Raw genomic sequence first — 23555 nt, 5'->3', positions numbered from 1 at the left:
TCAATCATGACCCAACTCACAATCTCCCAGCCTGTCAACCATCCAGACAGAGAGAATCATCGTAGCAGGGAATAAAACAAGAAAAGTGAAACAAAATTGAGAATAAATAGGTGCTTGTACTTAATGTTTGCTCGTTAGGTCGTAAACCAGAAATCGGTGTCTCCCAGGGTTCTTATAGTGCCCTAATTGAGGAATTCTCGCTCCCTTACATCTATGCCAGGTGCTGGCAGGTGGGACTAGATTGTGTTGGGATGTCTAGTCGGCATGGACAGGTTGGACCGAAGGGTCTGTTTCTATGCTGTACATCTCTATGACTCTAAGTATTACCACCCAGGCACGAATGATAAAAATATTTGCATCAACAGAAATAAAGCATCTGTTATCAAATAGACATAGAAACATACAGCACAGAAATAGACTGCGATCCAACACATCCTTGCAGACAAGGTATCCTATGTAAATTTAGGCCCATTTGCCAGCATTTGGCCTTTATCCCTCCAAACCCTTCCTATTCACATACCCATTTGGATGCCTTTTAAATGTAATTGTACTGACCACTTCCTCTGGCAGCTCAGTGCATAAAGGCACCACCCTCTGTGTGAAAACATTGACCCTTAGGTCACTTTTAAATCTTTCCCCTCCCACCTTAAACCTATGACCTCTGGTTTTGGACACCCCCACCCTGGGGAAGTATGCTTCCCTATTTATTCTATTCATGCCCCTCATGATTTTATAAACATTGACAAGGTCATCCCTCGGCCTCTGATGCACCAAGGAAACAGCCACTCTTTATACCACAAACCCTCCAACCTTGGCGACATCCTTATCAATATGTCCTGCATCCTTTCAAGTTTCACAACATCCTTCCTACCCTGTAGCAGGGAGACCAGAATCGAATACAATATTCCAAAAGTAGCCTAACCAATGTCCTGTACAGCTGCATCATGACCTCCCAATTCCTATACCCAATGCATTCAATGGACCAAATAGCCTTTTTGTGCACTGCAGGGGTTTTATGATTTTATTCTGTGACCCAGTCAATTTTAGTCATTATCTCTAGTGCATGGCGTGTCAGTGTGGGATCACTGGTACCAGAATTGCATGCAATACTACAAAAGTGGCCTAACCAATGTCCTGTGAAGTGTACCAAACACCACCTTCACTGTCCTGTCTACCTGTGACTAAAAGCCTGCCATAGAGTCATACAGCATGGAAACAGACCTTCAGTCCAACCAGTCCATGCCAACCATAATCCCACATTAAACCAGTCTCTCTTGCGTGCTCTTGAACTGTATCCCTCTAAACCTTTCCTATTCATGTACTGAAACAAATGTCTTTTAATTCTATCGGCATCCACCACTTTCTCAGGAAGTTCATTCCACACATGAACCACCCTCTGTGTAAAATTAGTATTTGAGTAGCAAGGATGGAAAGGTTCAGAAAAGCTTTACAAGGATGTTTCCAGGGTTGGAGGGTTTGAGCTACAGGGAGAGGCTGAATAGATTTTTTTTCCCTGGAGTGTTGGAGGCTGAGGGGTGATCTTACTGTAAATTCATGAGGGGCATGGATAGAATAACTATACAAGGTCTCTTTCCTGGGGTAGGGGGGGTCCAGAAGTAGAGGGCAGAGGTTGAGAATGAGAGGGGAACGATGTAAAGTTCCATGCAGAGGGTGGTGCATGTATTGAATGAGCTGTCAGAGGAAGTGGTGGAGGCTGGTACAATGACAACATTTACAAGGCCTCTGGATGGGTGTTTGAATAGGAAAGGTTGAGAGAGAGATGGGCTGGTAAATGCAGCAAGATAAATTTTGGATATCTGGTCAGCATGGGCAAGTTGGACCGAAGGGTCTGTTTCCATGCTGTACATCTCCATGACATTGAGGTTGAATAAGTCCTGATCTGATTTGCATTTCCAAAATGCAGCACCTCACATTTATCTGAATTAAACTCCATCTGCCACTCCTCAGCCCAAGATCCTATTTTAATCAGAGGCAACCTTCTTCGCTGTCCACTGAATCTCCAATTTTGGTGTCATCTGCAAACTTATTAACTATACCTGCTATGTTCACATCCAAATCATTTATATAAATGACAAAAAGTCGTGGATTCAGCACCGATCGTTGTGGCACCACTGGTCACAGGCTCCAAACTGAAAAGGAACTCTCCACCACCATCCTCTTTCTTTTACCTTCAAGCCAGTTCAGTATCCGGTTGACTAGTTCTCCCTGTATTTCATAAGATCTTACCTTGCTAATGAGTCTTCCATGAGGAACTTTGTTTGATTGATTTCCTAAGCACAAAGCCATGCTGACTATCCCTAATTAGTCCTTGCCTTTCCAAACACATGTAAATCCTGTTTCTCAGGATTCCCTCCAACAACTTGCCTATCACTGATGTCCGGCTCGCTGGTCTATAGTTCCCTGGCTTTTCCTTACCACCGTTCTTAAATAGTGGCACCACGTTAGCCACTCCAGTCTTCCGACACCTCACCTCTGACTATCGATGATACAAATATCTCAGTAAGGGGCCCAAGAGTCACTTGCCTAGCTTCTGAGGATTTATCCACTTTTATGTGTTTCAAGACATCCAGCTCTACCTCCTCTGTAATGTGGACATTTTTCAAGACGTCACCATCTATGTCCCCACATTCTATATCTTCCATGTCCTCCTTCACAGTAAACACTGATGCAAAATACTCATTTAGTATTTCCCTCATCTACTCCGGCTCCACACATAGGCTGCCTTGTTGATCTTTGAGGGGCCCTATTCTCTCCCAATTACCCTTTTGTCCTTAATTTATATAAACCCTTCTAATTCTCCTTAACCCTATTTGCCAAAGCTATCTCATGTCCCTTTTTTCCTCCTGATTTCCCTCTTAAGCATACTCCTACCACCTTTATACTCTTCTAAGGATTCATTCGATTTGTTCTGTCCATACTTGTCATATGCTTCTTTCTTGTTGTTAGCCTGCTCCTCAATTTCTCTAGTCATCCAGCATTCCCTACACCTACTAGCCTTTTCTTTCACCCTAACAGGAACGTACTGTCTCTGGACTTTTATTATCTCATATCTGAAGGCTTCCCATTTTTCAGCCATCCTGTGAACATCTGCCTCCCAAACAACTTTTGAAAGTTTTTGCCTAATACCATCAAAATTAGCCTTCCTCCAATATAGAACTTCAACTTTTAGATCCGGTCTGTCCCTTTCCCAAAGTGGTCCAGCACTAACACCTCAGTCACCTGCCCTGCCTTACTTGCTAAAAGTCGGTCAGGTTTTGCACCTTCTCTGGTAGGAACATCCACATACTGCCTCAGAAAATTGTCTTGTCCACACTTAACAAATTCCTCTTGATCTAAACCCTGAACGCTGGCAGTCCTAGTCAATGTTTGGAAAGTTAAAATTCCCTACCATAACCATCCTATTTTTCTTACAGATAACTGAAATCTCCTTACAAATTTGTATCTCAATTTCCTGCTGATTATTAGAGGTTTATATTACAATCCCAATAAGGTGATCATCCCTTTCTTATTTCTCAGTTCCACCCAAATAATTCCCCTGGATGTATTCCCAGGAATATCCTCCCTAAGTACAGCTGTAATACTATCCCTTATCAAAACACCACTCCCCACCTCTCTTGTCCCCCCTGTATATTTCCTATGGCATTTGTATCCTGGAACATTGAGCTGTCCATCCCTGAGCCACATTTCTGTAATTGCTATGATGTCCCAGTCCCATGTTTCTGACCATGAACCCTGATTTCATCTGCCTTCCCTGTTAGGTCTCTTGCATTGATGTAAATGCAGTATAACTTCAGTCCTACGTTGTTCTCTGCATTATTCCTTCCTGCCCTGTTTGATTCACTCCCTTTCCCAACGGTACGAATCTCGGGTTAATCTCTTTCCTCACTATTTCCCTGGGACCTATTCCTCACCTTACTCATTCAGCAACTTTCCTGGCTTTCTTTCTGCAAGCAATCTTGACATTTTATTTTCATATCTTGATCCAGCACCTTTGTAAGCAGCTTGTTCTAGGTCATTGTCCCCTAAATGAAGTTTTCCTCCATACATACTTAAGGCTATCTGGCTGCATGAGGGTTTTCAGGTTTCTGTGACCTGGATAATGTGATCAGCAGGCACCTGGCAATCTACAGGAATTGCCATCAATGTATTTTTACTTAACTGTACTGACCGTGATCACTTATTTTGTGAGTTTATTTTTGCAGGAAGACATGCGGAAAGAAATTTGATAGCAATTGATACATCAACTTCTGGCAGAGCTCATTGATTCATTGGGACTTGAATATCAGCAGCCATTCAAGTTGAGAGGAAATGTTTGCTTTGGTCTGCTTGAGAGGTTTTGGACACTCGTGTGGCAGGAAGAATACTAAGTGAGGGAGTGAGGGAGATTCAGTGTGCTGACTGTGAAAAAGTGAAAAAGTGAAATAATACCACATGCGTGGTATTATTTGGAAGGACGAGCTTTCGAAGTGCTGCTCCTTCATCAGGTAGCTGTGGAGCAGGATCACAAGACATTGTAATTTTTTGGGACAAATTCTGTGTCATACAACTGAATTGAACAAATCTAGATTGCTGTCAAGTCTTTCATCTTTTAGAATGGGTTGCAGGTTTCAGTTCATTAATATGTAAATCCCAGAACTACTTATAAGGAACGTTCTCGATGTAATTTGAAGGTGACATTTCAGCTCAGAGAATGTATTTAAGGTGTGAGGTTAGAGCCTGCCTGTCTCCTAATGTTGAGTCAGACTGGTTCTACTTCCAAATAAAAAATGGATTGACTGCCTGCAGATTGTGTGCTTTGAGCAAAATTGAATGTATCTGCTATCTCACACCTCCACACACACATGGGTGCTGGGGAAAAAAATGTGAGCGGATTTTAAAAAAAGTTTAACCAAGAGATTTAGTTACCTCAGTAAAAAAAAAATACCAGGAGATTGGAATCTCCTCCGTTGAGGACTGACTCTCAGCTGGCTGGCTACAGCCAGCGTACTGTGAGCAGGAGAAGAAGAGGAGAGGCATTCAAAGTTTGGGAGAAGATTTGTAGCTCGGGTGCTCGTTGTTGTGGTTCTGTTCGCCGAGCTGGGAAGTTGTGTTGCAGACGTTTCGTCCCCTATCCAGGTGACATCCTCAGTGCTTGAGAGCCTCCTGTGAAGCGCTTCTATGATGTTTCCTCCGGCATTTATAGTGATTTGTATCTGTCCACTGCAGCGGACAGCTGGAACTGACAACCGGAAGCGGAAAATACAAACCACTATAAATGCCGGAGGAAAGATCACAAAAGCACTTCACAGGAGGCTCCCAAGCACTGAGGATGTCACGTAGACAGGGGACGAAACGGCTGCAACACAAATTCCCAGCTCGGCGAACAGAACCACAACGAGGGAAGGCATTTTGACCTCAATTATTTTTTTCAGTTCTAGCTCAAAGGTAGAAGACAGTGGTGGAGGGGTGCTTTTCAGACAGGAGGCCTATGACCAGTGTGTGCCACGAGGATCGGTGCTGGGTCCATTACTTTTCATCATTTATATAAGTGATTTGACTATGAACATAGGTGGAGTAAGTTTGCAGAGGACACCAAAATTGGAGGTATAGTGGACAGCGAAGAAGTTTACTTCTGATTAAAACAGGATCTTGATGAGATGGGCCAATGGGCTGTGGAGTGGCAGATGGAGTTTAATTCAGATGAATGCGAAGTGCTGCATTTTTGAAAAAACAATCAGATCAGGACTTATACACTTAATGGTAAGGTCCTAGGGAGTGTTGCTGAACAAAGAGACTTTGGAGTACAGATTCATAATTCCTTCAGAGTTGCAGGTAGATAGGATAGTGAAGATGATGTTTGGTACGATTTCCTTGATTTCCTTTCCCAATAAATCAAGTGGCTCCATCAGAGGTTGATGTAACATTTGGTTCTTTCCTCATGTCTTCCTGCAACGAAATTCACAAAATAAGTGATCACTGTCCGTACAGTGAAATAAATATAATGTGGGCGGCATGGTGGTGAGCACTGGTACCTCACAGCGCCAGAGACCCGGGTTCAATTCCCGCCTTAGGCGACTGACTGTGTGGAGTTTGGACATTCTCCCCATGTCTGTGTGGGTTTCCTCCAGGTGCTCCGGTTTCCTCCCACAGTCCAAAAATGTGCAGGTTAGGTGAATTGGCCATGCTAAATTGCCTGTAGTGTTAGGTGTAGGGGTAAATGTAGGAGAATAGGCCTGGGTGGGTTGCGCTTTGGTGGGTCGGTGTGGACTTGTTGGGCTGAAGGGCCTGTTTCCACACTAAGTAATCTAAAAAAAATGACAACTCCTGTAGATTACCAGATGCCTGCTGATCACATATTATCCAGGACACATCAGGCAGCCAGATAGCCTTAAGTGTGTATTGAGGAAAACTTCATTTGGTTACAATGACTTGGAAATGAAACTGAATAAGGATATGAAAATGAAACATCATAGAGTCATACAGGTTACAGCACAGAAACAGACCCTTCAGTCCAACCTGTCCATGCCGACCAGATATCCCAACCCAATCTAGTCCCACTTGCCAGCTCCCGGCCCATATCCCTCCAAACCCTTCCTATTCATATACCCATCCAGATGCCTTTTAAATGTTGCAATTGTACCAGCCCCCACCACTTCCTCTGGCAGCTCATTCCATACATGTACCGGAGTGAAAACGTTGCCTCTTCGGTTCCTTTTACATATTTCCCCTCTCACCCTAAACCTATGCCCTCTAGTTCTGGACTCCCCGACCCCAGGGAAAAGACTGTCTGTTCATCCTATCCGTGCCCCTCATGATTTTATAAACCTCTATAATGTCACCCCTCAGCCTCCGACGCTCCAGGGAAAACAGCCCCAGCTTATTCAACCTCTTCCTATAGCTCAAATCCTCCAACCCTGGCAACATCCTTGTAAATCTTTTCTGAATCCTTTCAAGTTTCACGACACCTTTCCGATAGGAAAGAGACCAGAACTGCACGCAATGTTTCAACAGTGGCCTAACCAATGTCCTGTATAGCAGCAACATGACCTCCCAACTCCTGTACTCTGACCAATAAAGGAAAGCATACCAAACGCCGTCTTCACTATCCTATCTATCTGTGACTCCACTGTCAAGGAGCTATGAACCTGCACTCCAAGGTGTCTTTGTTCAGCAACACTCTCTGGGACTTTACCATTAAGTGCATAAGTCCTGCTAAGATTTGCTTTCCCAAAATGGAGCAACTCACATTTATCTAAATTAAACTCCACTGCTTGATAAAATAAAGCCAGTAAAGTTGCTGAATGACTTCCTGCTCACCTATTAAATAAAATTGATGACAAGAAATACAGCATGTAATTCCATTACTATATTAGGGAAAAGATCATAGCCATGCAGCTTGTACAACAGTGAATATCAGACTTACACCATATGAAGCAATTTATATTTAATATAAATCTACATATTATATCAATTAAAATCATAAAACACCTGGAGTGCAGAAAGAGGCCATTTGACCCACTGAGTGCATTGGGTATAGGAGTTGGAAGGTCAAGTTGCAGCTGTACAGGACATTGGTTAGGCCACCTTTGGAATGTTGCATTTGATTCTGGTCTCCCTCCTATAGGATAGGAAGATATCGTGAAACTCCAATAGATTGATAAGGATGTCGCCAGGGTTGCAGGGTTTGTGGTATAAAATGAGACTGAATAGGATGGGGATGTTGCCCTTGGGCCGTCAGAAGCAGAGGGTGAACTTGTCGAGATTTATCAAATCATGAGTGGCACGGATAGGGGAAATAGGTAACATCTATGCCCCAGGGTGGGGGAGTCTGAAACCAGAGGGCATTGGTTTAGGGTGAGAGGGAAAAGATTTAAAAGCGACCTAAGGCTGGGAGATTGTGGAATGGGCCTTGATCGACTGAATGTTTTATTGTTCCAGAAGGTGTTAGGGCTGGGGGGTGGGGGTGGGGGTGAAGGTCAGAGCTTCAGCAGAGCTGAGAACAGCTGACATCTTCCTCTGTGGGAACAGGGAGATCAACAGAGGACGAGAAATCAGGACCTGAAATCCAAGCTGACACCACACTACCATGTTATCAGTGCTTTGATGAGCAGTGCCAACTCTCTATCTTTACCTAGCTTCCCATTTGACTTGAATGGCACCCCCTCAATATTCAGGATCTAATCCTTGTCATCCTGAAGCCGCATCGCTGTAAAGAGTCTCCGATCATAATTATTCTCTTCAACGTGTGCAGTCAATTCATTCAGTTTTGTGACAATGCAGCACACATTCAGACACACTCTTTAGTTTCAAGTTTTGTGATTTTTAGAATCCAATTTTGAGTGCTGATACATTTATCCTCCTTGTCCCCTTCTATCATTCTCTGATGTTCATTATTCACATCACTACAATGCTCACAAGCATCAATTTAGATTGGCTATGCTAAATTGCCCATTGTGTCCAGGGATGTGCAGATTAGATGGGTTAGCCATGGAAAATGTAGGGTTATAGTTTCATAGTAATAGAAGCAGGAGCAGGCCATTTGGCCCATTGAACCTGCTCTGCCGTTCATTAAAATCATGGCTGATCGATTCATTGTCTCAGCTCCTCCTATCTGCATGATCCCGACTACCCTTAATTCCCCTATTATGTAAAAACCCATCCAGTTGTGTCTTGAATATACTTAATGAAGCTGCCTCTACTGCTTCCTTGGGCAGAGAATTCCAAAGATTCAGTACTCTCCCGGAAAAACAGTTCCTCCTCATCTCTGTCCGAATTCTACTCCCCCTCATATTGAGGCCAATACCCCTAGTCCAGGTCTCACCCACCAGCAGAAACGACTGGATAGGGTGGGAGGGGGATCTGTGAGAAACGTTCTTCGGAGGGAATGGCGTAAACTTGATTGTTGGAACGGCCAACATAACTCCCGCCTTTTAAACTCAATCCCTTTAGTAATGATGGACAAAATTCCATTTGCCATCTTAATTACTCGTTGCACCTGCAGACCAACCCTCTGATTCGTGTCCAAGGACACCCAGGTCCCTCTGCACAGCAGCATGCTGCAACTTCTCACCATTAAGTCATAGTCCTTTTTACTGCTATTCCCATGAAAATGGATGACTTCACATTTATTAACATTGTTTTCCATCTGCAGACCTTTGCCCACTCACTCAAAATATCTATGTTCCTCTGCAAAGTTTCACAGTCCTCTGCAAACTTTGACCTGTGACCCATTATCCCCAACTCCAAATCATTATTATAAATTGTGAATAATAATAATGCAACCAATGGATCAGATCAAAGCTCTGCAGTCCTACCCTATCCAGTAGTGAATGGTGGTGGACAATTAACAAACTCATTGGAGGAGGTGGCTCCACCAATATCCCCATCCTCAATGATGGAAGAGCCCAGCACATCAGCACAAAAAAATCAGGCTGAAGCACTCACAGCAATCTTCAGCCAGAAGTACCAAATGGATGATCCATCTTGGCCTCCTCCAGTGATCTCCAGCATCACAGATACTTGTCTTCAGACAATTCCAGAAGTTTATAAAATGATGAGGGGCACAGATAGGGTGAATAGCCAAGGTCTTTTCCTGTTCTGACTGCCCATAACTGAGCAGGACACAGACAACTAGCCGTGGTTAATGCAGCGGAACATAGTTGACAGGAGTTAGACATCTTGGGAAAAATGTTTGCTTAAGATAGTTCTGACAAGCAAAACGATAATAACTCTGTCGACTCTTTAATTATTTAATCAATCTGTTCTAATATTTAGATTAGGTTGCTGAACAAAGAAACCTTGGAGTGCAGGTTCATAGCTCCTTGAAAGTGGAGTCACAGGTAGGTAGGATAGTGAAGAAGGCATTTGGTATGCTTTCCTATATTGGTCAGAGTATTGAGTACAGGAGTTGTGAGGTCGTGTTGCGGCTGTACAGGACATTGGTTAGGCCACTGTTGGAATATCGCGTGCAATTCTGGTCTCCTTCCTATCAGAAAGATGTTGTGAAACTTGAAAGGGTTCAGAAAAGATTTACAAGGATGTTGCCAGGGTTGGAGGATTTGAGCTATCGGACAAGGCTGAACAGGCTGGGGCTGCTTTCCCTGGAGCGTCGGAGGCTGAGGGGTGACCTTATAGAGGTTTACAAAATTATGAGGGGCATGGATAGGATAAACAGACAAAGTCTTTTCCCTGGGGTTGGGGAGTCCAGAACTAGAGGGCATAGGTTTAGGGTGAGAGGGGAAGATATTAAAGAGACCTAAGGGACAACCTTTTCACGCAGAGGGTGGTACGTGTATGGAATGAGCTGCCAGAGGATGTGGTGGAGGCTGGTACAATTGCAACATTTACGAGGCATTTGGATGGGTATATGAATAGGAAGGGTTTGGAGGGATATGGGCCGGGTGCTGGCAGGTGGGACTATATTGGGTTGGGATATCTGGTCGGCATGGACAGGTTGGACCAAAGGGTCTGTTTCTGTGCTGTACATCTCTATGACTCTAAGATCCTTCAAATATTTATAGATATAGGTCCTTTAGTAGTTACAGATCTACCTGCACAAAAAAAAAATCATTAAAGCATTAGAAGAAAAGATTCCAACCAGTTTCAGATAGTGAAAGCAGCCCCATATCATACGGAGAGGAACGAATCATTGATACAGAAATTAGCAGACATTGGAATGTGAGGTGAATGAATACATCATAAGACACCCAAGGATAAAGATAGAGGTGACTGGTAAACATGGGAAGCAACAACTTATTAGCTAAAGAATTCTAACAGTAGGTGTAACCATAAATTTGATGGAACTGATCAAAGATCAATATGCATTTGGATCGTCTTTAATGAGGAATTTAAAAGGTTCCTGAAGCGATGGGCAAGTATCCAATGAATTGGCGGTTGCCACGATACAGCAGGTAAATGTTACATGAATACAGGATCCAGTGTGAAAAAGCCTCAAGGAGGGAGATCAGAGTCTGGGAAACGTCACAAAGGTCCGGGGCCAGACCACAACCCTGTCCATCTCTTTATCATTCAGTGAAATGATTAACTTCATTGGAAATACATTGAGGTCAGCTGAAACTATACAAGATGCTGCACCAAAATCAGAGGGCTATTTTCCCTGGAGCATCGGAGGCTGAGGGGTGACTTTAGAGGTTGATAAAATCATGAGGAGCATGGACAGGGTAAATATACAAGGTCTTTTCCCTGCGGTGGGAAAGTCAGAACTATAGGGCATAGGTATAGGGTAAAAGGGGAAGGGACCCAAGGAGCAACTTTTTCAAGCAGAGGCTGGTGCGTGTTTGGAATGAGCTGCCATAGGAAGTGGTGGAGGCTGGTACAACTGCAGCATTTAAAAGACATCTGGATGGGTATATGAATAAAGGAAGTGCTTATAGAGATATGGACTAAGTGCTGGCAAATGGGACTAGATTAGGTTAGGATATCTGGTAAGTATGGATGAGTTAGACTGAAGGATCACTTCTGTACTGTATATCTCTATGACTCTAATTGGAACTAGCTGGGTGGGCACCATGGACCAGTTTAGGCCAAAGGGCCTGTTTCCATGCTGTCTTACTCTATGACTCTAAGTGGGCCATGGACTGAAGATTGGCAGATGGAGTTTAATTTAGATCAATGCATTTTGGTGGGTCAAACCAGGGCAGGACATACATGTCAATTGTAAGTGAGCTAGAGGGTGCAGGTGCATAGTTCCTTGAACGTGGACTCAGAGGTAGACAGGGCGGTGAAGATGACTTTCAGCACGCTTGCTTTCATTGGTCAGAGCACTGAGCATAGGAACATCCCATGGAGAGAAATCAGAGTTTACGTTTTGGGTCTGGTGCCCCTCAAAACTGATTCCAAAATGTTAACTCTGATTTCTCTCCACAGATGCTGCCAGATCTGCTGAGCTTTTCCAGCAACTTCTGTTTTTGTTTCTGATTACCAATGTCCAGTTTCTCAGTATTTATTGAGTTGGGACATTTTGTTGCAGCTTTATAAGATCTTCGTGAGACCACTTTCAGAATACTGCCTTCAGTTCTAGTCACCCTACTATTGAAAGGAAATTATTAAACTAGAAAGGGTGCAGAACAGATTTACTAGGATGCTACCGAGTCTGGAAAAATTGAGTTATAGGGAGAGGCTGGATAGACTGGGATTTTTTTCTCTGGAAACTGAAGGGTACTCTTATAGAGGAAGATGGAGAGTAATAGGGGAATGGGTCTGGGTGAAATACTCTTCAGAAGGCCAGTATGAATGTTTTGGGCCAAAGGGACTGTTGCCACACTGTAGAGATGCTATAATTCTATGATCCAAAAACCCATCCAGATACCTTTTAAACGTTGTTATTGTATCTGTCTCAACCACTTTCTCTGGCAACCAACTCCACATACAAAGAACAAAGAAAATTTACAGCCCTCCAAGCCTGAGCCGATCAAACCTACTGTGTAAACCTGTTGCCCACTTCCTAAGCATCTGTATCCGTCTGCTCCCCACCTACTCATGCATCTGCCTAGATGCATCTTAAATGAATCTACCATGCCTACCTTTACTACCTCTGCTGGCAATGTGTTCCAGGTGCCCATTACCCTCTGTGTAAAGTACTTGCCGCATGTATCCCCTTTAAACTTTCCACCTCTCACCTTGAAAGCATGACCTTCAAGGCTTCACCCTGGGAAAAAGCTTATCTCTATCCACCCTGTCTATACATTTCATGATTTTGTAAACCTCAATCAGGTCCTCCCTCAATCTCCTTTATTTCTAATGAAAACAAACCTAACCTCTCTTCATACCTAGCACCTTCCACACCAGGCAACATCCTCATAAACCTTCTCTGCACTCTGTCCAAAGCGCCCATATCCTTTTGGTAATATGGCAACCAGAACTGTTGCACCACCCTCTACATGAAGACGTTTCCCCTCAGGTCCTTCCTAAGTCTTTCCCCTCACATCTCAAATCCATCCCCTCTAATCTTCAATTCCCCATCTCTGGGGAAAAGACGACATGGGTAAGGTTGATCATACGAAGGGAAACCGACTGACACAGCGTGAATTGGAGTTGCTCTGAAAATAAATCGAGACTCGGAAAATAAATCTCCAGTTGCTCCCTCCCCTCTGTAAGGTTGTCAGAATTGTGACAAAGGAAACAGAGATTCGTTGACCGACAGTGAAGGTCGGAACTGAAGAGAAATAAAACTTCAGATGGAATCTTTCAATTCCAATCACTTTTGAGGCAAGAGGCTGGAAGTAAGTGGAAATTGCCAGGGTCTTAATTGCTGGCTGAGTCAGAGTTCGATTCCTCCCTCGGGGCAACTGTCTGTGTGGAGTTTCCAAGTTGTCTCCCAGTGTCTGTGTGGGTTTCCTCTGGTTGCTTCATTCCCTCCCACAATCCAAAGATGTGCTGGTTAGGGTGAATTGATCATGCTTAATTGTCCCATAGTGTTCAGGGATGTGTTGGTGCGGTGCATTAGTCAGGGGTAAATGTAGAGCAATAGGGTAGAAGAATGGGTGTGGGTGGGTTACTCTTCAGAGGCTCAGTATGGATTGTTGGGCTGAGGGCCTGTTTCTGCACTGTAGCGATTCCATGATTCTTCTACGATTCATACAACTATCGGCCGGATGAAGTGGCCAAGTCCTTACCTCAGAGGGAGCAAGACATTGTCTTGGCATCACCACTTTCTGATGGAAATTAATATGAGAGACTATTTTGGGAGCTGGACATCTGTCAGTTGGACATTGATGAATCTTTGGCTTTGCATTAATGAGATTTACAAGAAGAGGGGTGACCTTATAGAGGTTTACAAAATCATGAGGGGTGTGGGTAGGGTGAATAGTTAAGGATCCCCCCCCCCCCACCCCCAAGAATGGGGGAGTCCAGAACCATGGGGCATAGGTCCAAGATGAGAGAGAAAAGACACAAACAGGACCCAATGGGCAACCTCCACCCCCAACCCAGAGGGTGGTGCGCACACAGAACGTGCCATTAGAGGAAGTGGCGGAGGCTAGCACAACCACAACATTCAGAACAGACCAATGGGAGCAGCTTGGGTGTGTCCAGCACCCTCGACCACATTTCCTACTTTTATTTTAGATTTTTGCCTTAAGCAGGAGGAGTTGGAAGCTTCAGTGAGTGTCTCTTGGCTGCTACTCTCTCTGAATTTGCTCGTTGGTTTGTTCCTTCTGGAGAACACGATGTGAAAATGTGTGTTGGAATTCGCCTTTTTGCCAAAAAGGGTGTGTTTAAAGGGATGTTACTGTATCGGAATAGTTAGTTAGTAACAGTTACTCTGTGTCTATTAAGTTTGCAGTCTGCAGAATTATCCTAAATTCCTCTCTTTAGCTGTATTTTAATGACAGCCTTTAAGCAAATCATGTTTTGCTTAACGGCCAGCAGTCACATTTCACATATGGCTTTAAAATGAGAAAAAATGAGGGTCACGGCTACCTTCTTAAAGTATTTGTCCGGGGATCTGGTCTGGTCCGTAACAATTGTGCAGTGAGGATTCGATCTGTCTAACTGGTTCAAGCTCCTTCCACAGCCAAGTACACAGGAAGACTCTCACTCAGGTAGTGTTCCTGGGAATACTTCCTCTGATGGTCAGTCGAACACTTTCACACACATCTGTGCGTGTTCTCACACTCCATGCATTTCCAATCGCACTGATGTTTAAAAACCTTTGAAGCCAACAGAATAGATAAATGTTTCACATTTGAGGTCCAGAGACTTGTGATCTTCAGATCATGGCGAGTTGAGTGTCTGTTTCAGACCTGAAATGACTTTTGCTTTCAGACTTCTCTCTGTAGATCCTTCCCTTCTTGTAACCTGTATAAAGAGATTATGAAAGTCAGCGCAGAGATTTAGAACAGACAATTCTGGTTTCCACATCCCCAAAACCAAAAGATCTTCCTTTACATTCTGTTATCTTATATACCATAACATTTGATCAGAGACTAATAGGGATGTGAGCACATGCGTTATCTGGATAGTCAGACCATCGTAACCTGAATGAATCCTCGAGTTGTAAGGCATGGAAACAGACCCTTCGGTTCAACTAGTCCATGCTGAACATAATCCCAAACTAAACTCGTCCCACTTGCCTGATGCTGACCCAATATTCCCCCCACACCTCTCCTTTTAAATGTTGTAATTGTAGCAGCACCACCACTCCCTCTGGCAGTTCATTCCACACATGAACCACTGTGTAAAAGACCTTTGCCACTTCTGTCTCCTCTCACCTTAAAAATGTGCCCCATAGTCTTGAAATCCCCCAGCCGATGGAAAATACACCTCATTCACTTTATCTATACCCCTCAAGATTTTATAAAGCTCTACCAGGTCACCCTCAATGTCTGAAGCTCCAGTGAGAAGAGTCCCAACCGATCCATCCTATCCAGATAGCTCAAACCCTCTATCCCCAACAACATCTGGTAAATCTCTTTGAAACTCTCCCCACCAGTCAAAGGATCAATGATTTCAAAACTGAATGGGTATTTGAAACAAAAATAAACTTGCAGGGTTACAGGGGGCACAGGTGTTGTTCTTAACTTAAAATATCAAATTAAAACATTTAGTATCATAATAACCATGGGGCAGCACAATGGCTCAGTGGTTAACACTGCTGCCTCACAGCACCAGGGACCAGGTTCAATTCCAGCCTTGGGCAATGTTCATGTCGGGTGTGAACATTACCCCAGTGTCAGCATCGGTTTCCTCCCACAGTCAAAGAGGTGCAGGTTACGGTGAATTGGCCGTGCAGAAGTACCCATAGTGTTCAGGGATGTGTAGGTTAGGTGGATTGGCTATGTTAAATTACCAGTGTCCAGGGATAAGCAAGCTCAGGGGATTAGCCATGGAAAATGCAGGGTTGGGGTAGATCTGAGTGGGATGTTCTTTGGAGGGTCAGTGAAAAACTTGGTGGGCCGAATGGCCTGCTTCCCCATTGTAGGGATTCTACGATTCTAACCCTCTGTCTTGAAATTGAGTCATAGAGGTCTATAGCATGGAAACAGTTCCCATGATGCCTAGTTTTCACAATTAATTTAGTCCCATTCCCTGCATTTAGGCCATATCCCTCCATACCCCTCCCATCCATGTACCTGTCTAAATGTTTCTTCAATGACTGTTTGAATTCGTGTATCGCTGGACATCGGAGTGCATCTGGGAAAATTAACAAACAGTGAAATTCACAACTAATCTTGGAGGAACTGTTGGGCGAAGTTCACAGCACAGAATTAGATAAGTTAATTGTTGTTTTAAGTCTGTCCCCAAGAGAAAAGCTGCAGTAGTGAGTATAGTGGATTCTTTCTTGATTATGTGTTTTTGGAGATAAGTCTTTTGATTAAACATAAAATATAAGCCATAGCTATTAATTTAACCTGGAGCAGTGTTTGTAGAGGAATAAAACGGTATTATGTTCTGGGTCTGTAGATTGTGAAGTAGCAAAAATGGCCTTTGCAGTGATATGTACTTCTTGTCAAATGTGGGAGTTTAAAGAGAGTTTAAGGGTTACTGCGGATTATATCTGCCAGAAATGCTGTTGGATGCTAATCTTATCAGATTGAGTGGATCGGTTGGACAGACATATAGAAGCGATGAGGAATTTGCAACAGCAACAGTATGTGATGGATGGCAGTTATAGGAAGGGGGGAAAGTCTCAGATACAGTGACATAGATGGGTTAACTCCAGGGAGGGTGAGAGTGGTCGGCACCAAGGGCAGGAGTCTTTTGTGGATATATCCATTTCAAACAGGTATGCTGTTTTGGAAAATGTAGGAGGTGATGGATTCTCAGGGGAACGTAGCATGAACAGCCAAGTTTCTGGTATTGAGACTGGCTCTAATGCAATGAGAGATCAATCGTGTTAGGGGATTCTGTAGTCAGAGGTACAGACAGACGTTCTGTGGCCAGCAGAGAAAAAGCAGAATGGTGTGTTGTTTCCCTGGTGCCAGGATCAAGGCTGTCCCAGAGAGGGTGCAGAATGTTCTCACAGGGGAGATGGGCCAGCAGGAGGTCATTGTCCACATTGGAACCAATGACATTGGAAGGGAAAAGGTTGAGACTCTGAAGGGAGATTAGAGAGAGTTAGGCAGAAATTTAAGAAGGAGGCCCTCAAGGGTAGTAAAATCTGGATTACTCCCAGTGCTATGAGCTAGTGAGGGCAGGAATAGGAGGATAGAGCAGATTAATGCATGGCTGAGAAGCTGGTGTATGGGAGAAGGAGTCACATTTTTGGATCATTGGAATCTCTTTTGGGGTAGAAGTGAGCTGTACAAGAAGGACAGATTGCACCTAAATTGGAAGGGGACTAATATACTGGCAGGGTAATTTGCTAGAACTGCGTGGGAGGATTTAAACTAGTAAGGTGGGGGGCGGGACCCAAGGAGATAGTGAGGAAAGAGATCGATCTGAGACGGGTACAGCTGAGAACAGAAGTGAGTCAACAGTCAGGGCAGGCAGGGACAAGGTCAGACTAATAAATTAAACTGCATTTATTTCAATGCAAGGGGCCTAACAGGGAAGGCAGATGAACTCAGGGCATGGTTAGGAACATGGGACTGGGATATCATAGCAATTACAGAAACATGGCTCATGCATGGGCAGGACTGGCAGCTTAATGTTCCAGGATACAAATGCTACAGGAAGGATAGAAAGGGAGGCAAGAGAGGAAGGGGCGTGGCATTTTTGATAAGGGATAGCATTACAGCTGTGCTGAGGGAGGATATTCCTGGAAATACATCCAGGGAAGTTATTTGGGTGGAACTGAGAAATAAGAAAGGGATGATCACCTTATTCGGATTGTATTATACAGCCCCCAGTAGTAAGAGGGAAATTGAGAAACAAACTTGTAAGGAGATCTCAGCTATCTGTAAGAATAATAGGGTAGTTATGGTAGGGGATTTTAACTTTCCAAACATCGACTGGGACTGCCATAGTATTAAAGGTTTATATGGAGAGGAATTTCTTAATTGTGTACAAGACAATTTTCTAATTCAGTATGTGGATGTACCTACTAGAGGAGGTGGAAAACTTGACCTACTCTTGGGAAATAAGGCAGGGAAGGTGACTGAGGTGTCAGTGGGGGAGCATTTTGGGGCCAGCGACCATAATTCTATTTGTTTTTAAATAGTGATGGAAGAGGATAGACCAGATCTAAAAGTTGAAGTTCTTCATTGGAGAAATGCCAGTTTTGACGGTATTAGGCAAGAACTTTTGAAAGCTCATTGGAGGCAGATGTTCGCAGGTAAAGGGACGGTTGGAAAATGGGAATCCAGTGAAAGTATACTCCTGTCAGGGTGAAAGGGAAGGCTGGTAGGTACAGAGAATGCTGGATGACTAAAGAAATTGAGGGTTTGGTTAAGAAAAATAAGGAAGCATATGTCAGGTATAGACAGGATAGATGGAGTGAATCCTTAAAAGAGTATAAAGGCAGTCGGAGTATACTTAAAAGGGAAATCAGGAGGGCAAAAAGGGGACATGAGATACCTTTGGCAAATAGAATTAAGGAGAATCCAAAAGGTTTTTACAAATATATTAAGGACAAAAGGGTAACTAGGGAGAGAATAGGGCCCCTCAAAGAACAGCAAGGGGGCCTTTGTGTGGAGCCACAAAAAAATGGGGGAGATATAAACTGTAGGGAAATAGATGGTGACATCTTGCAAAATGTCCCGATTACAGAGGAGGAAATGCTGGATGCCTTGAAACGGTTAAAAGTGGATAAATCCCCAGGACCTGATCAGGTGTGCCCAAGAACTCTGTGGGAAGCTAGAGAAGTGATTGCTGGGCCTTTTGCTGAGATATTTGTATCATCGATAGTCACAGATGAGGTGCCAGAAGACAAGAGGTTGGCAAACGTTGTGCCACTGTTTAAGAAGGGGGGTAAAGACAAACCAGGGAACTATAGACCGGTGAGCCTGAACTCGGTGGTGGACAAGTTGTTGGAAGGAATCCTGAGGGACAGGAAGTACATGTATTTGGAACGGCAAATACTGATTCGGGATAGTCAACATGGCTTTGTGCTTGGGAAATCAAGTCTCACAAATTTGATTGAGTTTCTTGAAGAAGTAACAAAGAAGATTGATGAGGGCAGAGCAAAAGATGTGATCTATATGGACTTCAATAATGCGTTCGACAAGGTTCCCCGTGGAAGACTGATTAGCAAGGTTAGATCTCATGGAATATAGGGAGAACTAGCCATTTGGATACAGAACTGGCTCAAAGGTAGAAGACAGAGGGTGGTGGTGGTGGAGGGTTGTTTTTCAGACTGGAGGCCTGTGACCAGTGGAGTGCCACAAGGATCGGTGCTGGGCCCTCTACTTTTTGTAATTTACATAAATGATTTGGATGCGAGCATAAGAGGTACAGTTAGTAAGTTTGCAGATGACATCAAAATTGGAGGTGTAGTGGACAGCAAAGAGGGTTACCTCAGATTACAACGGGATCTGGACCAGATTGGCCAATGGGCTGTGACGTGGCAGATGGAGTTTAATTCTGATAAATGTGAGGTGCTGCAATTTGGGAAAGCAAATCTTTGCAGGACTTAAACACTTAATGGTAAGATCCTAGGGAATGTTGCTGAACAAAGAGACCTTGGAGTGCAGGTTCATAGTTCCTTGAAAGTGGAGTCGCAGGTAGATAGGACAGTGAAGAAGGCGTTTGGTATGCTTTCCTTTATTGGTCAGAGTATTGAGTACAGGAGTTGGGAGGTCATGTTGCGGCTGTACAGGACATTGGTTCGGCCACTGTTGGAATATTGCATGCAATTCTGATGTCCTTCCTATCGGAAAGATGTTGTGAAACTTGAAAGGGTTCAGAAAAGATTTTCAAGGATGTTGCCAGGGTTGGAAGATCTAAGCTACAGGGAGAGGCTGAACAGGCTGGGGCTGTTTTCCCTGGAGCGTCGGAAGCTGAGGGGTGACCTTATAGAGGTTTACAAAATTATGAGGGGCATGGGTAGGATAAATAGGCAAAGTCTTTTCCCTAGCGTCGGGGAGTCCAGAACTAGAGGGCATAGGTTTAGGGTGAGAGGGGAAAGATATAAAAGAGACCTAAGGGGCAACTTTTTCACGCAGAGAGTGGTACGTGTATGAAATGAGCTGCCAGAGGATGTGATGGAGGCTGGTAAATTGCAACATTTAAGAGGCATTTGGATGGGTATATGAATAGGAAGGGTTTGGAGTGATATGGGCCCGGTGCTGGAAAGTGGGACTAGATTGGGTTGGGAATATCTGGTCGGCATGAACGGGTTGGACCAAAGGGTCTGTTTCCATGACTCTACGACAAAATTGTATTCGCTTCCACCACCACCTCTGCCAATCTGTTCCAGACATTCTCCACTCTCTCCGTGTAAACGTTTGCCCCTCTGGACCCATTTATATCTCTCCTCCACTCACCTTAAACTTGTTTCCTCTAAGTTTAGACCCCCACATGGGGAAAAAGCTTTGGCTGTCTACCTTATCTATGCCTCTCGTGATTTTATATCACGTCTGAGTCCCCTGAGCTCCTTGGAAAAAAGAAGTCCTAGCCTATCCAGCCTCTCCTTATAACAACCTTCCAGCCAAGTAGCACCTCAGTAAATCTTTTCTGCATCCTTTCTACTTAGTAATATCCTTCCAACAGTAGGGTGACTAGAATTGCATGCTGTACTCCTTACCAACATCTTGTACAGCTGCAACAAGATGTCCCAACTCCTATACTCGATGCTCTGACCAATGAAAGCAAGCATGCTGAAAGTCTTCTTCACCTCCCTGTCTACCCATGACTCCACTTTCTAGGACTTCTTCGAGACACTGCAGTGTCACATGCAGTGTCTCGAACTTCTTGGTTGGAGACACTGCATGTGAAATAGATTCAGTGCTATATTAAAGGCAGAAAAGAATAACAAAAGTATACGATTAGAGAGCCAGGAATTATGTATCGAGATAATGTACTGAAATAGTCGAGATAAGCACCAACTAATAACGTCTACCAATAAGCATCGAATCTGTTTCACATGCAGTATTCAAACCGAGAGATCTAGGGTGCAGGTTCATAGCTCCTAGAAAGTGGAGTCACAGGTAGACAGGAAAGGCTTTTTGCCCGCTTGCTTTCATCAGTCAGAGCACTGAGCATCGCAGTTGAGATGTCTTGTTGCAGCTTTCACACATACCACACAATAACACAAGACATGACCCTGCCTTCCTAACTGACCGTCCCTTTGAATATCATATGGAAGACACCCCTTTAACTGTGATGATCAGAAAAGATGGCATCCTTCGAAAAAAAAGTGTTGTACCAACAAATATTGGACAGAGGGAGAAAGTTGCACTTTGAGGTGAAGATCAATCTTCATTGAGAGAGGAGGAGCAGCAGCTTCAGAAGCTCAAGGTCCAACTTCTGCATTTAGACATGGGGAGGGGGTGGGGAACTCTGATTGGTAGGAGGAGCAGGCACCTTCCAGTCCTTCTGGGCTTCCTATTGGTCAATCCCCAGACATGCGCCTCCTTGACCAGGAGATTCACATGTCAACTATCCAATGGGAGACAGCCAGCCTGGAAATATGGGGATTGTACCTGAAACAACCCCACAGAGGCGTGTCACCATGTTACCCTTTATGTACATGTGCAGAAACCTTGACACTGGTCCAGTTTGCTCAGTGAAAAGAACCTCTGACATGCCTGTTTCTGTCAGCCAGGGCTCCCCGATTGGACCAGGTTAACAGCCCCAATCAAGGAACTCATATTCTGTGCGATCCACCTAACTGACATTATAATCACCACAGAACCTAGTACTTCTCTTCACCGAACACTGCAATTACTTTACTTTTCAGTTTAATGATCCAACTCTCTTTTGAATGCCATAATTGAATCTAATTCCAACACATACTCTCACAGACCATTCCAGAGGTCGAAGCATTTTCAATCATTAGATTAGAATTACGTTTTGGATCACACTCAAAAAGATTTCATTTGCACTATTGCTTCCAATCATTTGCAGTAATTTCTTCATACGAACAAATTTACAACTTAGTGGGTTTATTCAAATTTTATAACATATTGGGGTAGTACGGTGCTTTGCACTGCTACCTCACAACGCCAGGGACCCAGGTTCAATTCCAACTTCAGGTGACAGACTGTGTGGAGTTTGGATGTTCTCCCTGTCTACAGGCGTTTCTTCCCACAGTCCAAAGGTATGGAGGGTGGGTGGACTGACCGGGCTAAATTGCTCCATGATGTGTAGGCTAGGTGGATTAGCCATGGTAAATGCAGGGGCATGGGGTGATTCTGAATGGGATGCTCTTTGGTGGGTCAGTGCAGACTCAATGTGACAAATGGCCTCTTTCTGCACTGTAGGAATTTTATGCATCTCTGTCTGACGTCTTGCAAATGCACCTTTCTGGAAAGGACAGTTTGCTGTCATGTTCAGTACTGCAGTGTCTATATTTTCCCACATACCTCTAAATTAGTTTTGCATGAAATTCCCCCCATTTCCACTGTATCTAAGCTAGCATTCCCCCTTTCATTCCTTATCAATTTTTCCATTACCGTGACTTATGATCCTTTTCTCTTTATAGATTATTGTAGACTAAGTCTAGTTACCGTGTTTACCAAAGTATAAGATGAAAATGTATTTTTTTTTTCTGATCCCATACTTAACTATCCCATAAAGCTTGTTAAGGGGGAGGGGGAGGGTGGAATTGAGGAAACTGGTGAAATCTATACTGATCCAAATTGTTGGATGGTCCCATAATGGAAGATGAAGTGTTCTTCCTCCAGATGTCAGGTGGCTAGAGTTTGGCGATGGAGGCAGCCCAGGACACACATGCCTTACCTGAGTGGGAGGGGTAGTTAAAGTGTTCAGCCACAGGACAGTGGATCATTTACTTCGCTTTTCCCAGAGGTGTTCTCCGAAACATTCTGCAAGTCCAGTCTCCCTAATGCAAAGGAGACCACGTCAAGCACAACGGACACGTAAATAAATCTTATAAATAAATTGTATAAATTTTAGTCTGCCAGAGTTATTTTCTATCAGACTTTAATTAAGTTGGATGACGGGATGAAAGAGTCTGTTGGTCAGACTTGAATCAGCACCCCGAAATGAGACAAAGCCATTAATATCAGTGAACTGCATTTGTTAAAAGCATGAGTTCTTGATTTATTTTCACATGTGGTATTCACATCTGCACATTCAATGTCAAACTCTGACATCAGAAATGAAATTACACCATTAATTTTGTCTTACAATATTCCAACAAACAAATTGATAGCACACAGTGAATACAATGTCCGATTATTGTGAAATTAAATTTGACCAAATAAAATGTAAAATCAAATGGGAGATAACAAATGGGGGAAGGGCAGAAGGCAAGAAATGCAGCATCATAGAAGGTGCTGCTCCAGGGAGTGTATTTTACCAACTACAACTGCTCAATATAAGCAAACACTCTGACATGACCCTCCGGTTTTAATGTAAACCATAGCCCCATACAGTAGGTACCATTTAAATAAGTTAATAGATACAAGCCTTGAGCAAATCCAGCCTCCAGCCGGACCCCCCGTTCCTTGGAGCTCGGACCTTCCTCCAGC

At 43.8% G+C, this 23555-nt stretch overlaps 1 long non-coding RNA gene across 1 annotated transcript; it reads right to left on the bottom strand.

Moving 5' to 3' along the window:
• Positions 1–5612: 5612 nt before the first annotated feature.
• On the bottom strand, positions 5613–22921 carry LOC148142776 (uncharacterized). Its single transcript, XR_015751023.1, has 3 exons — positions 22801–22921; positions 14440–14817; positions 5613–5946 (listed from the first exon to the last, which is right to left on the bottom strand). It is a non-coding gene; the product is annotated as an uncharacterized LOC148142776 (long non-coding RNA).
• Positions 22922–23555: the final 634 nt, after the last annotated feature.

This window comes from Chiloscyllium plagiosum, unplaced genomic scaffold (assembly GCF_037043375.1).
Source record: "Chiloscyllium plagiosum isolate Xiang-an unplaced genomic scaffold, Cpla_swu_hap1 HiC_scaffold_27, whole genome shotgun sequence".
Taxonomy (NCBI): domain Eukaryota; kingdom Metazoa; phylum Chordata; class Chondrichthyes; order Orectolobiformes; family Hemiscylliidae; genus Chiloscyllium; species Chiloscyllium plagiosum.
This window is presented reverse-complemented; position numbering and strand designations above follow the sequence as displayed.